The following is an 18,226-nucleotide window of genomic DNA, read 5'->3' as shown; positions in this document are numbered from 1 at the left end:
GGATCTGGTCCATTTCGTTTTATTTATTGAATAATCATATCAACTTATTTTCATGTATTCAAGGCATTATTAATTCATTCATAGTGGTTACTCATGTCCAACACCTATGTATTTGCTGGTAATAACTCACATTATCTCCCTTAACTATAATAATTAAAATGCATCAACTCATCTGGTAAATATTTGCCAAGTGCTATTAGTGTAGAGAACTGTATTAAGAACTAAGGATACAAAGATGAAAAAAATCAACCTTTGTTTTCAAGAGATTTAACTATTAGAGAGTCAGAGATGTAAACATTCATTCAGTTTTTTTATTCATTCCTTTATTCTTTCATTCATACAGATTTTCAGCAAGAATTTACTGGCATCTGCCATGTGCACATGCTATTTTGCTGAGGACACAGTATTAAGAAGATTGAGATCCTGCCATTAGAGAGCTCACACTGTAAAGGAGGGAGACAAATAGTAAGTGCCTCTTTGTTTGAATGTAGTGGACTAACAGACAACCACAAATTCTTTGTTATTTGTCCCATCAGGGGTGAGGTCTCTGTTCCCTCCCCTTGATTCTGGCTTGGCCTTGGTGACTTGCTTGGCCAATAGAAAGTGCAGAAGGAACATTCTGGGACTTCCGAGGTTAGTTATAAGAAGTTTTGCAGTTTCCACCTGGCCCCTGTGGAACCGTGCTTCAGGGGAGGCAGTCCACTCTAAGAAAGTCCAAGAACCCCGAGGCCACCCTGCTGGAGCCAGTCCCAGCCTAGCCAAGGCTTCCATCCATTCCAGCCAGGGTACCAGGTACTAGAGGAAAATCATCGTGGATGCTTCAGCCCAGCCCAGCTACCAGATGAGCACTGCATGACCCCAGTGGATGCCTCACGAAGTAGAAGAATCACCCAGTCAAGACCTGCCCAAAAATATGACCCCCACAAAGAGTCAACTACCATGAAAGGATTCTTGCTTCAAGCCACTAAGTGTTGGGGTAGTTTGCTGTGCAGCAGTAGGTAACCAGAACATAGAGGATTTCACATAGTGAAAACTAGGTGCTATGAAGAAACAGCTGTTAGATAGAGGGAAAAGTGACTGGTAGACGAGTAAGTTCACACCAGATGTCCTGCAAAGGCCTCTCTGGGAAGGTGGCATTTGATGTGAAGGAAAACAGGCATGCAAAGACCAGAGGAATGTGTATCGGGCCCAGGGAAGAGCAGATGCAAAGGCCAGACAAGGGGGCAAGCTTGGCCTGGTGATGCATGCTATGGAGCAGTGTGCCTACACAGCAGTTAGGGCACAGAGCACTGGGCACTGTCCTCAAGAACATTCCAGAAGCTGCAGCGCAGGGGTCAAGACTAGAAGGGAGAGTCTTCCAGCTGGACAAGAGGAGCAAAGGGGTTTCTGGAGAGCGACAAGTGTGCCAAAAACATGGGGCGGTGAGTTTGGGCGTGACTAGAGATCATGAGCAGCTTGTCACTGTCAGAGCCTAACAGATGTGGTCATGGTAACTGGAGGTCGACGTGACTGAAGAAGGAGACAGGGCCTGGCTCGCAAAGGGACTTGAATTCTGTCCAAAGAAGTCTAGAGTTCATGCGCTAAGGGATAAGAAACAGCAGAGTCTCTGGAGCCAGACTGTCTGAATTCAAATCCTCTGCTCGGCTGCTAGAGAGCTGTGTGACCTGGAGCACCTCCCTTAACCTCTCTGTGCCCTGGTTTCCACATTTGTACAGTGGAGCTACTAACAGCGCTGGCCTCATGAGGCTTCTTAGTATTTAACCAGTTCATCTGGGCAAAATGTTAGCACAGTGCCTGGCACATGATAAATACATTATATTAGCTATTATTACTATATTAGCTACTATTACATTATTATTGTGACTGTCATCATCATCATTATCAGAAGCAAGTGAAGAACTCAGGCAGCGTGTCAAGGGGGGTTTTTGTGTTAGAAAGAGCCCAGAGGTGTCCGCATGAACAGGTGGGAGGGCTGAGAGAGCTGCAGAGCAGGACCAGAGCTCCCACGATGGTCTGGACACCCCGGGGAGTAAGGAGGAACAGACACATCATCAGACTTTGGCCCTATCATCCAACAAAATGAAAGATGGCAGGTGCACAAGGAGGTAAAATACAAGACTGTACAGGCATGGGCCAGTGCCTCCAGAATTCCGAAAGAGAGAGGCAGCCCCCAGCAGCCTGGAAGGCTTCTCCAAGGAGGCTGGATTTTAGCTGGTGGGGGGGGTGAGGTTGGGGTGGGGGGGCTGGACTTGGAAGGATGGAGAGGGGAAGCTAACATCGGTTTACACTGAAGAATCCTTCCGTTCCCAGACTCCTCCTCCCACACTGTTTAGTTTCCACGGTGAGTGAGGAAGCCTATCTGCAGAGAAGTCTTTGAGGCCGTGACTCCAGGAGAAAGAGCAGGTTCTGAAAACAAAAACTCTCCTGAATGGTGACTGTGTGCTGCAGGCTTTTGTGCCCACCACCAGAGGAAGCCCATCAAGGTTAATTAGAGTTAGAGCTTGTGAATGACAGCTGCTCTACTAACACGAAGAGGGTGGTGGGAAAATGCTTTCCGGGTAGTTGGCTGTCCTGAACCATGGCTCTTCTCATTCAGTGGAGTCTGATCAGCATGTGCAGATTAGGACAAAGCAGCACCACGACCTTGCAGGGATGGATAGTGTATGTCCTGCTTGCAGGGCCCATCCACATGGGACACTGAATCTAGGGGCTTTTGTCTTTAAAGCTCAACTATCCCACACATAAATATTCATCCCATTATGCCTGCTTTTACATTTGAATCACAAAGAGAATCGATGCTCAAATGCCACTCAGCCTTCCAAGGCACCCCTGGGGTGGGTGGGGGGGAGGTGGGCAGGCTTCAGATACAAGGGCGGCTTTTGGCCTGTGCTCCTAATGATGAGGAGGTGGCAAAATATGAGAATCCTGAAGAGGCCACTTTTTGACCCGCCCAGCACCCTCATGTTCATAATCATTACCATGCATACCCTTTTTCACCACTTCTTTTATTATTGACTTTTACTATTTTTATGAAATTTGTTATTCTATTCATTCATACATTTTAAACTGTGGTGACATATAAATAACACAACATTTAGTGTTAATTTTTTTCTTTTTTTTTTCATTTTATTTATTTATTTTAGAGAGAGACAGAGAACATGCATGAGCAGGGGGAGGGGCAGAGGAAGAGAGAGAATCTCAGGCCGACTCTCCGAAGAGTGCGGAGCCTGACATGGGGCTCTGTCTCATGACCCATGAGATCATGACTTGAGCCGAAATCAGAAGTCAGAGGCCTAACCAACTGAGCCACCTTTCATTTTAAATATTTAAGTGTACAGTACTGTGGCAGTAAGCACATTCACACTGTTGTGTGCATCCATCACCACCATCCATCTCCAGGGCTTTTTATCTTCCCCGACTGAAACTACACATCTATGAAACACTAAATCCCCATGAGTTCCAAGAATTTTAACCACGTATAGAATCTTGTAACTACAAGCACAATCAGGACACAGAAGAATTCCACCCCCCCCACCCCCCCGCAAAAAAACTCCCTTGTGCTACTCCTTTACAATTCCTTCCCCCTACCTTTAACCTCTGGCCACCACTGATCTGTTCTCTTTGTCTATAAATTTGATCTTTTCCAGAATGTCATACAAATAGAATCATAAAGGATGTCATCTTCTGAGATGGGTTTTTGTACATGCAATAATGCCTCTGAGATGCGTCCATGCGGTTGCATGTGTCTGTAGGTCATGCCTTTTAATCGCTGAGTAGAATTGCATTCTATGGATGTATCAGCTTGGTTTATCCATTTCCCCATGTAAGGAAGTTTAGGTCACTTTCAGTTTGGGGTAATTATAAAAAAAAAAAAAGCAGCTGTAACATTCACGTGCAGGTTTCTGCGTGCACATAAATTTTCCTTTCTCTAAGGTAAACACCCAGGAATGGAAGTGCTGCATCATATCTCACCCATTGCTCAGAGTGAAACTCTTTTTGCATCTTTTCTCTTTTTATTATTTAAAAAAATTAAACAGATTTTCTTTTAAATTTTAATTTATTTCTTTAGAGAGGGAGAAGTGGGGGGGAATCTTAAAGTAGGCTCCACGCCCAGCACGGAGCCTGACATGGGCCTTGATCCCACGACCCTGAGATCATGACCTGAGCCAAAATCAAGAGTCAGACACTGAACCAACTTGACCATCCAGGTGCTCCATCTCTTCTCTCTTTTGATCTTCCCAATTTCCCTATGGGCTACTTACTTTAAGCACAGCAACTATTATTATCTTACTGTTCTGTCTGCTACTCAATCTTCCCATAATAATATCCTACCTACAGTTTAACTAGGATGAAGCAGGTCTATGTGTGTGACTTCAGACTCTGAGTAACGTTTAAAGATGGAAGGAGGTGGCTGGAGAAAGTAGCCTCCCTACACTCTTCCTTGGGACCATAGTCCCTGTTTGACCAAAAGGGAAAGGTGGTCAGATATATCTTAGGCTTTCTGAGGCATGATCTTCCTCACTGTCCCATGGCCCATAAATGCTTGGGACAAATGGGACAAAGAGGCACTCTGTGCTTACACTGAAGGGACAATTTAATGATAAAACAGGAGGTGGACACTGGGGGCTCCAAAGATTGAAGTTCAAATCTGACCCCCATCACTTATTAACTGAGTGACTTAACAAACAAGCCAATTTCAACAATGTTCTAAGAGGAAAAATAAGGTATAACACCCCATTACAAATCCTCCATTTCAAAACTTGGAGCACTGGACCCTCCCCATAATGAGCTTGCTGTGGATACAGCAATGGATTAGAATGTCGGATCTTTCACATTCATGAAAGTTATAATCTGGGATGGGACAGGAAGAAAAAAATAAATATTCTACATTTAATCATAAATTATTCATTGAAGAGAATATTGTTCAAATTCACTCAGAGTAGGTGACTGAACTGTAATAACAATAACATTACAGAATGTAGTTAGAAGACACAGGTATATAATAGAAGTGCCAAAATTAATTTAGTTCTCTTCCTGGGCCCCTGGAGAACCTGAACCCATTCTGCTACTTCCAGAAAGTGAGTTAGCATGTAGTAAGCACTCAATGCCTTAGTAATTTCTGTTCTTTTTTTCTCTTAATATTAGGCCTGGTTGTCCATAGTGGCCAACACATTAAAGTTTGCATATAAAGAAATCTGAGAGAGGCTGGTAAGTATGTCTTCATAACTCTGGATACTGTGATGCTAGGGAAGGAGTCCCTCATCTCTCTGGGCTCAGCGTAGAGCTGGGACTCCTATGACAGGCTCTGGTGGGGAGGAGGTGTGGGAGGGAACAGAATGCCCTCTGCTGTCACTATCCTCTGGCAGTACCCCCAGAAGAACATACAGAAAACAAAATATACCAGTTAGTCAGATTCCTGGAATTTGGTTATTAGTCTTCCTCATAGTAACTCTTTGGCATTTTGCAAAATTTGGATATATGAGCCTTAATAAGTATTTTCTAAATTATTTCATAAAATCAGAGACTGGTGTTAGGGTTTCTGTGAGCTATCTGAAGTTCGGCCCCGAGCAGGAGATCTGAGCAGATGAGTCTACTTCAATATTAGCTTTGCCATGTTATATCTGTACCCCGACATCTTACATGTTTGGCAAAGTCTTGGGTCTGGCCATAAAATATCATCAATGCACATTTAATGGCTATAATCCATGCTTAAGTCACTGAGCTCTGAACTGAATATCTGAAATGAAATGAGGCAACAGATATAATCTCTCTATTGCCATTTATTTGGCAATTAAAATGGTTATATCATGACAGGGGCAGCTAACACTTCATGATAACGTATCATACAACTGACATACAATACTTTATTAATCTTTCCATCAACCCTACAAGGTTGTACTGTTATCCCCATTTAAGGAAACTGATGCACAGAGAGGTAAGTAATTTGAATAAGGCTACACAGCTAGAAACAAGTAGAACAAGGATTCAAATCCAGGGTCCTCACATAACTATAAAACGTGTCAGAGAGTTTTATGCACATAAAACTGGTGCTCAGTAAATGTGTGTAGGATAGAAGAATCCAATGACGAGGTGAGTGTGCCAAGTTCCAAATGAGATGTAAGGCAAGCAAGGGCTCTGCAAGTTTAGAGGGAGCAGAGATCATCCTATGAGAGGATGCATTAGGAGGCTAATGAGAGGAGGCAGAGATGGAGCTCTCACAGATTGGCCAGGACTTATAATGGCAAAGGTGTGGGGAGTACACTCAGGGCAAGAGGCATGGCACGAGCAAAGGTGTAAAGGGACCAAGCACTGGGATTTAACTGAAGTTGGAAAGGATGCTCGTACATGGAAGCATGGAACACTGAGCTGGCACACAGACAAAAGCTATACCGTAGAGCACTGAATGGCCAAGCTGCAGAAGGACGCTGTGTGCTTAGGTATCATTATTCAGCTACAGCAATAGGACTTGACGAGCAGAGAGGCTGGAGCAGGGACACTTACTGGAAAATGACTAAGGGTCTGGACCATTTTCAGGGGCAATATAATGGGAGGAATATATAAAAAAGACATCAAACGTGAGCCCTGATGGGATCCAAATCGGCCTGTATACCCAGGGAGACCAAGGAGGGAAAGAGATATAGTCAGTATCATCTCACCCTTTATCTGCCACTATACTCCTTCGCCCATCCCTCAGTAGCCACATGCCTCCTAGCAGTTCCAGAAACAAAGCAGGCAAGCTCCTGCCTTAGCATGCTCTCTCTTCGCTTGGAAAGCTGCAGATACCCATCACTACCTCACTAACTTCAGATCAGACTTGATGGTCTTCTCACTGAGGCTTTCTCTGACCACTCAATTTAAAATTGCAGCTCCTCTGTCAACACTCATGGTCTCCCTTCTCTGCTTTATGTTAGCAGTTTACCCTGATATTGTCAATAATTGCTTTTTAAAATTTATTTTCTTCTCCCTCCTTTTTTAGAATGCAAGTGATGTGAAGGCAAAGGTTTTATGTACGTTGATCACTGCTGTATCAGTAGTGCCTAGAACAGTGCCTGGCATTCAGGAGGCTCTTGATGTGAACGGACAAATGAACAGATGAACTGAACAACACAAATGTGGATACACTTGTCACGTATGAAAAAAAAAATCATTAGATATATACTCCTTACCAGCGAGTGCATTTGCATGTAGCACAGAGTTGAATGTCAGTATTTCTTAGATCTAGTGCTACTCTGGCATATCTGGTGAATAAGGAGTTACTTTGTCCTCATGCTAGCTGAGGACATCTTTCCTGGCACCTTCTCCATCTTCCCTTCAAAAAATATGTCAGATCTGAGATCCCACAAGAGCTTGTCAAATTTAGGACTTGACAATGCATATGAGTATTTCTTTGGCACCAAAAATGTGACAGAATTGGAGATGGTTATGGTAACATGCAGATGAAATGATACAGAAGTGTAAGGACTATGGCATTTGATTTTTATCCCTAAGTCATCCTGTGTGTGACAGGTGGCCGTGGTTGTGCTCCCTACATCCACCCCAACTGAAACTTATAAAAGGGTATTACTGCCATGCACTTCACCTCTCAGATCAACCTATCAGAGTACACAGAATGTTGCAGGTATTTTATATAAAAGCTGTGGGTGCTAGCAAAAAGAAATGGCCTTTAAAGATTTTAAGTAAAGGGTACAGATGGATTCACCATGGAAACTGGGATTCTGGAGCTTCATGAGCAGCCCTAGCAGCTCATACAAAGTTTGTGGGACTGAAGGTTACTCTAGGATTTCCATGTGCAAGATTATCCAGTGAATTTAGGGGTGCTCCAGTTGTTTAGCATGATAACCTGAGATTCCTAACTTGAAGCCGGGGTGAGGGTAGGACTGCCAATGGACTGTGCCAGGCGGGGGCCTAGGGTAAGTAAGGATCGAGGCAGAGGCATGTCATGGGGGACAGCCACATCTCTGCTTTCCTGGCAATCAATCAGATTAGTCAATTCCACACTGAGAAATGGAAATGCCAGCATGTGTACACAGGGTCACATTGTGACCCATTTACAGCACAGTGGAACTTCTTGCTTTGGTCAATAAAGTCAGCCCTATGCCGGGCCACTCCAGTTTACAGAATGTCAGTGCTAGGAGGGAGGTTCACTGATCCAACAGTGCATACTGCATCGTTTCTGGGGTTCACAGTGGACCTCCCCAGGAGAGAGTTCTGACAAATCCTTTGGTAACGAAATTTTATTTAACCCCGATGCAGGATTTTCCCAAATCTATTTTGCCATGGATTTTTTTTTTTTTTTTTTTTTTTTAAGGAATACCCATATTTCCCAGAACACTATCAGGCTGTGAAACACAGTTTGAAAAATGCCCACTGAGTGACTTCCTCACTATACACAGCTAGAGACAGAGGCCTGGGCATTTTATTAACTACCTAAGGCCAAGCAGCCATCCGCTGCTCCTACCCTCCTTTTCCCCTCCTTCCTCCTGTTACCACACATGTACTGAGAGTGCCCAGTTGGCACCTGCACTGCACCAGAGCCACAGCACGCCCCAGCCCTTTAGGGATAATGGGAGCCCAACGTGCTGAAGTCATCCTTAATGAGCCTCCAGATACAATGGTAATACAATTATTTTAAGGTGAGGGCTACAAAAGTAAAAGATCAATAGCCATATGGGTATAGGAATGGAATTTAACTTTGCCAGTTGATTGAAGGTTAGGCCAAAAAGTCCTTTTACTTCCAACTCTTTCATTGAAAATCACTCTGAACTATGTTTAATTCACATTCCCCTTTAGGGTTACCCTCCAATCAGACATATTAAGTGGGCACCTGCTCTGCATCATGGTACCAGGATGCGGATGCTATGCAGGGATTTAGACACAGACCATAGATGGTTTAAGAGGTTATGTTTCACATGTATTTATTCTGGGAAAATCTTAGAAACCGTTTTTGCGTTCAACAATTTCTTTCCATAAGCTTGGTTTGTTATCATTTATCTCTTTTCCCCTATGAAAGTGGAAAGCAGCACTGTTGCAATATTTCAGGGTCAGCCCCTTCTTGTTAAAGGAGTCATTCGAAAGCAGAAATGATCAGTGAACAGCTGGCTGATTGAGAAGGCGAGATCTCACCATCCAGAGAACCATGTTGGCTTGGCACATGAACACACGGATGGACTACTGTATGCCTCTCACACAGGAGATGGGGAGTAATCGGAGATTCAAAGAAGTCAAGTATCTAGCCAAATAAGTCCTGAAATCACTTTATAATTTATGATCTGACAAACCACAATAGCAGTATGGTTGGAGACCTCATTCATTCACTATTCTTCTTCAATATTGCTTGCTCAGTTTGGATGATTTAATAGTAGAAACCACAAGATGAGCAAATTCTATCTGCTACCATAAATGTCAAAATTTCCAATCTACATTACCTACCCCTAAACCATTAGTTATGAAACTACCTTCTACTGCTTCTCAAGTCCAAATGGCTAATAAAGAAAGAAAAGTATTGGTTTAACTATTAACACTGTATGAATTAGATAACTCTCTTAGTAATTCATTGGCTAAATTATTAATTTGTTCAAAAAAACCAAATATTTGAGCACCTATATTTGCAAGGTTCTATGTAGTTACAGTGGATATATCAGTGAACAGAGACAAAAATTCTTATCTTCATGGAGATTACAGTATACTAGGGAGAGACAAATATTATAAATATGTTAAATATTATCAATATGTTATACCATGTAACATATTAATGTAAAAAAGATAGAAAACCTGAGAGAGAAATAAACTTATTTTAGAGTCTTTTCCAGATTTTAGATCAGATGCTTATCTGGTGGCCTGCCTACAGGATATCTTGAATTTATACAGCCTTTTAGGGACACAGAGTCACTGTTACCTGGGAACTCTTGCTCCCAACAATATACCACCTGTACATGCCTTCCTCTTTGCATCTAGCCTCACTAGCTTGGTCTGATGTGAATTTTCAGAGGAATACCTTCAAGTTTGCATCAGATAAACATGTCAAAATGTACTTTTCCACTTAAAATAAAACCCAAGGTATAGTTCATTCCAGGCTTAGTGAAGAGACTTTTGGTAGAATAAGCAAACAGGTTGAAGGGACAGGATTACTGGCAGGACAGCTTGTCTATGAACTGCAACACACTATTTGGGAAAATAATCTAGATGAGTCCATTCCACATTTAGATTTTTAAAATCCTGAGTGGACATCATTAGAGGAAATATGCACTAATGGGGATATTGTCTCAGCCATTCATTAGGAAGCTATTCCAAAGTTCTCTTACTGAGTTCCATGATGATTCATTTAAGATACCAGGCCACTGAGTCCTCTGAATGGTTCCAACGCACGTGTCATCTTCCTTCAGTCAATGGTTTATAGAAAAGCCAGCCTACTTTACAATTATTCTATAAATTCCAAATCAGGAGCCAATGAACAGAATGAGAAAAAGTCTCTAGTCAATGCCAAAGTAAGCTGTAAAGGAAGAAGTTTTTTTTTTTTTTTTGCTTTTGTTTTTGTTTTTTTATCAATAAAGAGGCCCCTATGACTAGGCAAGAGGGACACTTGGGTAAAGGGGTAGACACAATCAACTTGAGTTGGGAGTGTGGAGAAACTTATGAACAGGGAAAGGTCTCATTTTCCTTAACTTTAGTGATTGGATGGAAAACTTGCTCTTTAAATATGCTATGACACTAAATTGGATTGGATGGCTGGCCATTTGGGAAACAGAATTAAACATCAAAACAATAAGTCTGGCATGATGGATGACGATATTAAAAGGATGAAGTCCAATTAGGGAGCATACAAAGTAACTCTCACAGGATGTAAAACCACAGTGCTCCAGAATGAGAAGGGACTAGAACTGGCTTTGTCAAAAGTGTGGTCAAAAAAGATTATGGGGCTCTAGTGGATCACAAGCTGCATGAGTTGACAATGCAATGTTGTTATTTAAATAGGGAGACTATATTAGAAAGTATGGTAGGTGGGAAGGACAACATCAGGCCTGTGATGTACCACTGGGAGGGCTCCATGGTCATTGTGTGCTTGTTCTTTTCTGTAACTCACAATGGAGATTTGAGAAGGTTCAGAAAGTGAATGGAGGCAAGGAGAGCAAGTTTTAAGGTAAAAGGTTAAAAGATTGGGTTTACTTAATCTTGAAATGAGCACCCAAGGAAATTCCACTGTACTTAACATCTTCTGTTTTAAGAACTGTTTGAGTATCTGCCTCCCTCACTGGACTATGAGACAGAAGCTGTCTCAGCATGTCTCCAATACCTCACAGGTAAGGTTTCCATGAAATTTTAGGACATAACTAAAATCATACTAGCCACTTAGCACAAATTCAAAGTTAACTGGGTACCCTGTATTTTTTATTTGCTAAGTCTGGCAATCCTGTCCATAGAATAATTGATGGCCATCCCATAAATACTTGTTGAATTAATTACTATTATATACTAGGTATTATGCTAAGTGCAGGGAACAGAAAAACTTACATAAAAAGCCAGAAAGATGATATAACACAGGCCTTCATCAACCAAAGAACTGTGGAAAGGGGCAGGATTCTGGTAGGAAGTAGAATACCAGTTGAACAAGGGGGTTGCCAGGGAGATGAGGGCTTTCTGGAGAAACCCTTTGAGATAAAGAAGCACAACTATTGGTCATTCTTATTTGGGCCTCTAAGATTTAGCCCTGAGCAGTGTGGCACCTGCTAGGACTCCTGAGATAAGACTGTGTGGTTGGACTCTGAGAACAAATTACAATAGCATGGCAACTATTTAGGATAGTTAAGAACATAATTCCCATTGCTAAATAAACTATTCAATGTGGATAATGATGGTGAAGCCAGGAATCTTATAAACTCTGGTTTCATCAATAATTGACAGCAAAGCTAAGGTTCTTTTCTAAGTCTCCAAGGGAGCCTGAGGTGGGAACAGTTAGGTCTACTTTTCCTGAGAGTCTGAAAGGACAAACAGACCACATGAGCAGGGAAGGCTTTAAGAGAAACCCAGTATTATAATCTGTCCACACCTGTAGGAAATTCTTTGGGGTGGAGCCCAGTAGTCCAATGAAATCTTCTTTGAAGTTATTGTTTTTTTTAAAAAAGTTATTGTTTTCTATCCCAGTGATGAATGGCAGATAGAGATTTGGAAACATCCACTGAGTTCTTACTCTGCACCTAGGAGGATCCTAAGTGCTTTCTCTCAAAAGACCCAGAAGGATGGCTAAAGAGGCATGGGGCACCTCTTGCCCATGGCAGTTACCCTTTCCCATGCATCCTTGGATCCAGAGCTATTTTCTGGGAATCTAAGCACTGAGGAGTGACTCCTCTATTCTCCCCTGCACACCTTTCCAGCCCTGACATATTACTTGCCCTTCACCAACACCCCTGCCCTGAGTCTCGCTGAAATAGGCAAGTATGGGGAGCCGGAAGGGTAGAGGAAGGACCAATCAGTGGGATCTAGAGTGGATCAGCAGCAATTTGTCTGTGGCTTTCAAGGTACATGTTAGTCGTCTACTGGAAACAGCATGGGCTTTCTGAGATGGATTTAGGCACAAACCCTAGGTCTGCCATAGGATTCGGACCTAACATTTATTGAGGGATTAGTATGCATGGGACACTGTTCTGCACACCTTCCAGGTATTCTAAGTCTTTAATAGTACAATAGCTATCATGTAGGTTACATTTTTATCCTCATTTTATAATTAGGAAACTGAAGCATTAGAGGCTTTTGGGAGCCCAGCCATACCACATACTTAGTTCTCTCTTCTGTAAAACAGAGTTAGCATTTGCGTAAAAGGTTTGAGAGGATACGCAAATGAGACAGAGAATGTAAAGCGTCTAGCCCAGGGAATGCTACCCATGGTCACTAGTGACTGGTCCACTCTCTGAGGCTATAACTACAAGATGTGGCTTTTCGTAGTGATTACTGTGGATGAGGGCCACAGTGGCTAACATTGCAAAAAAACACGTAATACAAAGGTCAATTTATTTTTGGCTTTGGAAATGCAATTTTTAATAGGCCGGCTCCTACCTATGAACACATTGTCCTCAACAGTTCATTTATAAATCAGCTGTTCAGAAACAGAAATAATATTTCCCCAGAGAAACAATACTGTAGATGGTTAGCTCATTAAAGACAATTTAATCCATAAGAGAGCAGAATTTTAGTGTTAATATTATTAGCTTCTGTTCTGGGAACATTCATTCACTTAACACACTTCTATGATGTAGGAGGCACTGTCCCAGGAGCTGAACAGAATTACTGAAAGCGTGTCTACTGCTTCAAGGACCTTACATTGTTGTGAAGGAAATAATAGGGATCTGATCACTGATTCCAGTGGATAGTAACTGACATGGCTTCAGGCTCTGGTAGGGGGACGGGTAGGCTACTTAGGGACAAGAGATGAGTGGCTGATAAAGTCCTGGAAGAAAGGATAAGGAACTCCCCTTCCTTGGGGTTAGGGCTAACTCTAGCACTACACTTCATACACTCATTCCCTGCTTCCTGGCTTAAGTGCCCCTTCAAGGCATCCCGACCTAACAGTCCCTATCTTCCTACATAATCCACATCCACAAAATTAAAACCCTTGCTTTTTTCAGTCCAAATAGATCACATCCAGGTGTTATGAGGGAGACGGTCTAAAAAAATGTCTCACTGATTTGTGATTAAACTATCACTCAAGGTCCTGAAGGCATTTCCACTTTAAGAAGCAGATGGTTTGAAACTTTTTTTTGATTTTGATATAAATGTTTAAATCAGAAGTATAGGCACGTGAAACCATTTCAAAAAAAGTAATGGCCACTCAGACCAATTGGTCCAACTTGTAGACTGCCTTTGGAGCCATTTTCTTTCAGGGATGCTGACCTCTTCACTGAACACACATCCTCAGATCCTGTAAGGATGTCATGTTGGTTTTAAGTGTACACAGTAGCTCACCTAGAGCACTGGTACTGCCAAAGAACAGAGGGCTAGTGGCGGAATGGCCATTTGTCTGGGTCATCTGTAACCTAGAAGGCCTTGTCTTGGAACACAGGTATACTGTATGATGTACGATTTTATGACACTTCAAATCGAAAACTGAAACCACGTTATGAAGACTATTCCAGGGAGCTGGAAAGCCACCCAACTTCTCACCACCAAACTCCTCCTAGCCCCACTCCATGTCACCGAGACCACAGCTGTGAAGCAGAATGCCCCACACTGCTGCATGTGGTGTCTGGCTCTACCATCCCCACTGGAGAGGACCCGAGCGACAATTACATAATTTTGTTAAAAGCCTCTTTTCCATGACTTGGGGTTGAGGGGCGAGATCATAATTCCAATTCAAGAAATTCTGAATTGCAGAGGCAAGGCAACAAGGTGAGGAGCTATTAGAGAAGTTCACAACTGTCATTAGTAGGGATCAAATATCTCTTTCTCTGCATAGAGTAGTCTTTGAAAGAATGATTGGCTGAAAGGTATAGACTTTTTCCATATAAATTAATCTCATAATGTGAGATCTCAGCGTTTGTCGATTTCTTCCTCTGTGTGTGGGTGTGACCTGTTTTTGCCTATCTGCACAATGGCTCACACTTGACTTTGACCATAGGCATTCTGAGTGCCAGTACATTTGGGGTACACCTGACCCCATGCTTCTAGATGCCCTATGAAATATATTTATGATCGTCACCCCACAGGGGTGTTTAAGGAACCAAGTTGCTCTGTCTACACTATTTGGATTCCAAGTCATTTTGAATCTTGTCAGATCTAGTGGTGACCCTCCATGTGGGGGCCTGAGGTGCACCAGGGTAATGGGTGCTCTGGGAGTTTGTGCTGACTTTGACTCTGCCCTATTGCCACATGAAGCCTTCTCAGCCTTCTCCAGTCAGCATCAGAGGATTAGAACAACTCCTCTGGCAGCAGCTTCTTCTCATTAGCAACCTGGAATCACTGCTGTGCTGAAGGCTGCATTGTTCTTCCACGTTTGAATATCAATTTGCATAATGAAGCAGGTGAGAGCGCCTCTTGCCCGTTCAGGCAGCCCTGATTGGCAGAGAGAGAGGGATTTGTACATAATTGGCCGCAATTAATTTGACGCGCTTTTATAAGGAGAATAGGAAAAAGCAGAAAATTGCTCAGTGCTCCAAGGCAGAGCTGCATCTGCACCCTCTGTGGTATATGTGTGTGTTTGCAGTGATGGGTGGGTGTGTCATGCACAGGCATGTGAGTGGTAAACTTGTGTGTTCAAATGCAATTTTTTTTTTCTGGGAGCAAAAAAAGGCTCATTCCCCAGAGGTTCCTGTGCCTGGGAGGTCTGTGGCTGCAGCGTCCTTCATAATGCAATGCTGTTAGCCATCTTGTTCAATTTGTATTTGAGGCCACTAGGAGACATCATTAGACATTCTAGCATTCTTTCTTTAGTACCAGGATGACACCCAGCTCAACATCTCTTTTGTACTCAGTCCAAAAAAGGCTGAGTCCCAGCTGTCTCGGGGTCTGTTGGCAATCAGTTCTTGCAAGAAACTGAACCGGCTTGCACTTAACTCAGAACACACTGGGGTGCTAGTGATAAGCTGAGAGATGTGTGAGCACATTTTCAGGAATGAAGCATTTAGCAATTTTAATATCAAGGTGGTTTATGGACTAAAGCTACTCATGGTCTCCTTGCCACGGGTACTTGAGAAACAGCCAGTACTGTTCTTGCCTTATTTTCATCCTAGGCTGAAGACAGAGGGGTGCTGTAGGGTATGTTTCCCTCCTCTCCAATTCTTTCCTCTTCCTCTTTCCTCTAAGAGGAAGGTTCCTGAGAGTGAGATCTTCCTTTCTAGCTGGAGTAAGTAGGCACATTGGTTTCTTCCTAGAAGAGAAAAAGCTTAGCGCCCAACGACAGTCTGTGTCTGTTTGACTCATTCACCCAGTCAACTCTCATTAAGTCAGTGGCTTTTAAATGTGCAAGAGGCTCTGAGTTCAGAAACAAAGACAACAGAGCCCTTGCTGGAGATACTCCCAGATTCATGGGAACAAAGTCTTTTTGAAGTTCCTGTGCACTTATGGCTGGGTAGAAAGTGGTCTATCTTCTCCCCGGGGCGGGGAGTGGGGGGTGGTCCACAATCACTACCCCCTCTCAAGAAGATCTGAGGAGCCAGGCCAGACAGGATTCCCATAAAAGGGGGCTTGACTGGATTCTGCTGCCTTAGGCCAACACCTCCAGAAGCACACAGAGAAGTCCCAGGGCTATGTGGGTGTGGTAATATGGGGCAGCTGCATATCATATTATATCCTGGGGGCAGCTCTCCTGGGGGCAGCTCTCCTCATATCAAATCCTGACACCCTCTCTTGCTGGTTGTGGACTTCGGTGCATCTGCTTAACCCTTACATACTCTCCTCATTTGTAAAATGACATCAGTAATATTTACTTTAAAGGGTGGGTATGAGGCCTAAAAGTAGGAACAAATGTGAAAAGTCTAACAGCAGACACATAGCAGATGTCCAATAAATAGTTCAATAAATATTCAATAAGAAGGGCAGAGAATATCAGGCCGATTTGGCTCCAGGAATCCCAGCGACTATGAGCTGGCCAAAATAAAAGTCGAAGGGAAGCCAGCTATTACAGATCTTGTGTTCTAGCTGTTCTCCTCCCACTCTGGGGTGGAGAGCAAGGCAGTGGAGACAGGAGAGATCCCTGGAGGCAGGAAAGCCCTCACTTGAGGGGGCTTGGTGGTGATCCAGCACAGACGGTCTCTATGCATGGCCAGCATTCAAAGCAGACCTTCCTCCATGTCAGACAAGTTCATGAGTTCTCCAGAGAATCTCTCAAAGTAAGGACGTTGGTCTGCCCCTCCCTGAATGCAGCTGGTTGCTTACATGGGTCCCTTCTGCTTTGCCATTTGAGGACACCCCTCCTGTGTACTTCTGTTTTGGCTGCCTCATCCTCAGGAGGAAGACCTTGAGCAGGGGATCTTTAAAAACATCTGCCTCCACTTCTGGCCCAGACTGACTCCCTCCTGTCCATGTGGCCTTATCTAGACTTGAGGAACAAAGGCCCACCCATCATGTGACTGGCTGGAGCCAAGACCTGTCACCCTTGATCCTCTCAGGTACAGGTCGAATGCCAGCCCTTCTCCATTTTAACTGCAAGTGGTGAATACCAAGCTCTCCAAATGACCCCTTCAAAACTCCTTCAGTAGGTTTGAGGGGAGTGGGAAAAAATGGGGAGGGGGGGAATGTCATAGCCCTCTAGTAACCTCCCCCAAAGAAATTTGTCCTCATGACCCTCTTCATACCTGTGGTTTCCCAGCTACTTCCTGCCAGGTCCTGTTAGGTGGGAGCTTCCCACCTGACTTTTACTTCTACCTGAATGGACAGAGTCCTATTTATTTAAAAAAGTTCCCCAAGTGACTTTGATATTCATAGTCTGCTCTATCCTACCCCTTCCCAGGCAGCAACTTTTCCTGTGTCCCTGCAACAGAAAGATCTATTTGGACAGACTAGCCATATAATTTTAAAAGTGAAGGCCTGAAACTCTGATCTTCCTCCTTCTGACTGAACTCCTGAAGGTCCAAGCTGCGCACACACCTTGAGGGAGCCTCTTGTCTACTTATTTTCTTCTTTTCAATAGGGCAGCTCTCAGGGTCATATTGGCCTGGAGACACTGCCCTTGAAACTCTGAATCAGAGCCCCCCAGACAAGACTGGATGAAGTACCAGAGGAGACACGGGGTATGGATGGTCTCTTAATGGATCTCTGTGAGCCATGCTGGAGAGGAAAACCCAGCATCAAACTGTGAACCACATGGTTGGACTTCCGGCATTCTCAGGCCCCCACTGGCCCCAGCACATGCCCAGCTGTGCAGAAAGCTTCCAAAAATATAACAGGCCTCACACAGTCCACTGGGAGCCTATCTACTCTTGCCATCATTATGACAAAGAAGGGGGTGGGGGGGACTGGAAGGGCAAAAGGCTGAAGCATCCACAAAGCCCAGAGCCTGCACAGACCACAACATTTACTGTGGATACAACTGTGACATCCCTAAACCCTGATTCATTTTAGGCCTGATGCCTTTGGCCACATATAAATTTTTGTGGCTACATTAATTTGTCTCAAAGGATTTGAACTTGGTTGCCCAGCATGAAACACTAATTCTTAATAAATCCTCAACCCACAGGCCAAGATTTATTGTGCATTTAAAAGTTGAGCCCCCTAATAGTAAAACACTTATTTTTAGTTTTTG

The 18,226-nt window shown here is 43.4% G+C and overlaps 1 protein-coding gene and 1 long non-coding RNA gene across 13 annotated transcripts in view; one reads left to right on the top strand and one right to left on the bottom strand.

Moving 5' to 3' along the window:
* Positions 1 to 18,226, bottom strand: part of GRIN2B (glutamate ionotropic receptor NMDA type subunit 2B) — a 543,572-nt gene that overhangs the window by 68,988 nt on the left and 456,358 nt on the right. The gene's annotated exons all lie outside the window — the stretch shown is intronic.
* LOC144297658 (uncharacterized) lies at positions 344 to 9,470 on the top strand. The gene is made up of 4 exons (XR_013364609.1): positions 344 to 465; positions 5,146 to 5,208; positions 6,977 to 7,129; positions 9,011 to 9,470. It is a non-coding gene; the product is annotated as an uncharacterized LOC144297658 (long non-coding RNA).

The sequence above is a fragment of the Canis aureus genome, chromosome 25, assembly GCF_053574225.1.
Source record: "Canis aureus isolate CA01 chromosome 25, VMU_Caureus_v.1.0, whole genome shotgun sequence".
Lineage (NCBI taxonomy): Eukaryota > Metazoa > Chordata > Mammalia > Carnivora > Canidae > Canis > Canis aureus.
The sequence above is the reverse complement of the archived record's forward strand: the minus strand, read 5'-3'. Positions and strand labels throughout refer to the sequence as shown.